Source organism: Sorex araneus, chromosome 6, assembly GCF_027595985.1.
Source record: "Sorex araneus isolate mSorAra2 chromosome 6, mSorAra2.pri, whole genome shotgun sequence".
Taxonomy (NCBI): Eukaryota; Metazoa; Chordata; class Mammalia; order Eulipotyphla; family Soricidae; genus Sorex; species Sorex araneus.
Window position 1 is genome coordinate 58795613 of NC_073307.1, and position 3782 is coordinate 58799394.

A 3782-nucleotide genomic window follows, 5' to 3' on the forward strand; every position below is an offset into this window, starting at 1 on the left:
CAGGGATCACTCCTGACAGTGCTCAGGTGACCCTGCGTGGTGCCAGGAATTGAACCAGAGGGGGCTGAGTACAAGGCAAGAGCCCTCCCGATGGACTGTCTCTGCAGCCCCTGCGGGGTATATTTGCAGGTGCCTTACTGCCAACCCCCAAGCACACCCTCCCATACACACACACACACACACACACACACACACACACACACACACACACACACACACACACACACACACACACACACACCCCAGGTTCCTGTCTGAGTCCTGAGGGAGAGGTTAGATCTGGGTCAGCAGAATTCCCCAAACTTTCCGTCCTGTGGTCTGTGGTCTTGGGGCCTTCTCGTTTGGTTTGGAGGGGCGGGTTTCGGGGTCACCCCACTCCCGTTCTGAGGAAGCCTGTGATGGGCCCCCCGGGCTCTAGAGATACCATCTCAGCTCCCATGGGTGGGCGGGGAGCACAGGAGCACTCCTGCATCATTTTGGGGGGCTGTCAGGCCGGCAGGTAGGCTCAGGCACAAGGGCAGTGCCAAGGACAAACCACCCAGCGCCAGCCAGGGGTCCGAGCCGCCCCTCCCTGGCAGGCCGCGTGGGCTCTGCAGCCAGAGGTGGAGATCCGAGTCAACCACCACCCCACACAAACCTGCAGTGCCGGGCAAGACGTATCTCTCCCGTGGGGCCAAGTGGTGCTGGGGATCGACCAGGGTGGGTCACGTGCAAGGTGTCCTATCATTTCTCCAGCTCCTGAACCCGACTCTTAAAGTCTGCGTGCCTCAGTTTCCCCATAGAAAACACATTGAGGGCTACCAAGGCATTTCTTTTCTTTCTTTTTTTTTTTGCTTTTTGGGTCACACCTGGCGATGCACAGGGGTCACTCCTGGCTCTGCACTCAGGAATCACCCCTGGCGGTGCTCAGGGGACCATATGGGATTCTGGGATTTGAACCCGGGTCGGCCGCGTGCAAGGCAAATGCCCTACCCGCTGTGCTATCGCTCCAGCCCCTACCAAGGCATTTCTGCAGGGGGTCGGGCCAGTGCTACCTCAGAAGCCTGGGCTTGCTCACAGCCGCCCGCTCTTGGCCCCCCCCACACACAACCGTGATGTGAGGACCAGAGACGGGTGCCTCCTCACCGGACCCGGGTCTGGGCTGGAGCCGCTTACTGCTTCGAGCACGTGTGTGCCCTGGGCGGGCACCTCTGCAATTCTAGGAATTTCCCAGCTGCGGGAGCTGACGTGGGAGGAGGAATGTGAAGTGGGGGCCTGGCCGGGAGGGTGCGGGTGGGGGTGCAGGACTGGAAGCTCCTTGGGCCCCGGTGGCGGCGGAACCAGCCTGCAGCCCCCGCACTGGAGCTGCCTGTTCTCAGAACAATGTCCCAGGGGCGCCGGCCAGGGAGACCCTCCTGGCCAGAAGGGCTGACCTCGGGCTAGCACGGGCTTCGTGTCCTGCAGGCTCCGAGTAGGGCCTGGCAGTGCGTCCTGTCCTGTCCTGTCCTGCGGCCTGGAGCCGGGTTTGTTTGGGCGGGGGCATGGGACGCGACTCTGGCACGCAGACCCTCTCTCCTTTGACCTTCCCCCGCCCCACATTTCCTCCTTCATTTTCACACCTGCCAGGAGGCTCTGTCCTAACTTCCCTTCTCACCGGGGTGAGGGGCTGGGGGAGGGGTGGGGGGTGAGGGTCCAGGCTTTGTAGGCCGGGGGGAAGACCCCACGGCAGGACACTGGTCTTGGGGTTGTGTGTGTGTGTGTGTGGGGGGGGGGATCGCTAGCGCCCTCTTTGTGCCTGCAGACATACAGTCCAGTGAAGTTGCTGAAACAGCTGGTGGAGGGAGCAGCCCAGCAGGGAGGACGCTGCTTGCCCTGCACACAGCTGACCTGAGCTCTGGGGGAGGGAGAGCAGAACCAGGAGTGAACCCCGAGCACTGCCAGGGGGTGGCCCCAAACCCCAGACAAGGGGAGGTGTAGGTCTTTGGACAAAGAGGGGTCCCGAAGGATGTGAGGAAGGACTGGGTGTCTTACAATAATTAGGATTTTGGTTTTTGGGGGAGGGTGTTACTCCTGGCCCTGAGCCAGGGATCTTGGGTGTGAGGCCCATGGTGCTGCGATCTACCTCACGTGCAAACACGCGTGCGGCCTTTGACCTTTTCTCCCACGCGGGGACAAACACGGGCCTGGCTTTCCCCCACCCTTGATCTGTCTGAGGCAGCGTCCTCCTCTGAGTGGGCCCAGGCATCTGCTCGCTGGGGGCCCCCCGCCCCCTGCGCCCTGGGCAGCTCCCTGGATGCCTCCCGGGGCCAAGGGAAGCTGGGAACAGAGCAAGCAGGCCTGGCCTGGCAGAGGGTCCGAGAAGCCACAGAAGGGGGGCTTTGTGTGCAGCCCTGCAGCCCCGGCAGCGGCCGCCTCCCCCTCCCTCCCTCTCGCCCAGCAGGGCCAGCTCCCACGCCTCGCCCCCTCTCAGGGCCATTGTCGCCCTGACCTTGGACCAGCCCGAGCGAGCGAGAGAGTGAGCGAGCACTCCTGCTTCCCCGGGCCAGCTCTCGGGACCGCGCTGGGAAGGGACTCTTCGTGCCTGAGGCCTGTGCCAAGCCGCTGGCCAGGGTGGCGGCCGACGGCCGGGCCGGGAGAGAGGCCAGCCTGAGCTAATGAGGACGAGGCCGGGAGGGAGGGAAGTGGACATCTTCAGCTCCCAGAGGGCCCTGCATGGTTCCCCGCCAAGGACAGCTTCCGGGGGGGGCGGTGGGGGGGGCGTGCTGGGAACCAGGCTGCTGTCCACTGCTGGCAGCCCCCTCTGGACTCCTTCCCGGGGGCTCAGCACCCCATGCCAAGGTCTGTTCTCTCTGGCTTACAGCCTAGGCCTCCCAGTGCCCCCCAACAAAGATAAGTGGGAGTTCTCTGCTTCCTCCCCTAGCCCGGTAGCTGACCAATACAATTTTGTTTGTGGCCCCTCCCCCCCCAGATGGCACAGCAGGTGGCCACTTGGGGGGGGCAGCGCCCTTTTATCCAAGGCTCTGGGTCAGGTGGATGCTAAGTTGGAGGGGTGGTGCATCTCTCCTCATCTCTCCGCACTTCATCTTCGGGGGACCCAGGCCCTGCGTCTTGTGTGGGCTCTGGAGGGCTGATGCTTCGCTGTTTTCTGGTGGGGAATCCCTCACTGGGCAGGGGACCCAGGGTGGACCCTGCTCACAGGGAGAGCAGGCGGGGTATCCCCTGTCATGTCCTACAGGAGAAGGAATCTTTCTTTCTTTCTTTCTTTCTTTCTTTCTTTCTTTCTTTCTTTCTTTCTTTCTTTCTTTCTTTCTTTCTTTCTTTCTTTCTTTCTTTCTTTCTTTCTTTCTTTCTTTCTTCTTCTTTCTTCTCTCTTTTTCTCTCTCTTTCTTTTTTTCTTTTTTTTTCTTTTTGGGTCACACCTGGCAACGCACAGGGGTTACTCCTGGCTCTGCACTCAGGAATTACCCCTGGCTGTGCTCAGGGGACCATATGGGTTGCTGGGATTTGAACCCGGGTCAGCCGCGTGCAAGGCAAACGCCCTACCCGCTGTGCTATCTCTCCAGCCCCACTCTCTCTTTCTTTCTGCCTTCCTTCCTTCCTTCCTTCCTTCCTTCCTTCCTTCCTTCCTTCCTTCCTTCCTTCCTTCCTTCCTCTCTCTCTCTCTCTCTCTCTTTCTTTCTTTCTTTCTTTCTTTCTTTCTTTCTTTCTTTCTTTCTTTCTCCCTTCCTTCCTTCCTTCCTTTCTCTCTCTCTCTTCCTTCCTTGCTTCCTTTCTTTCTTTCCTTCTTTCTTTTTTCTTCCTTC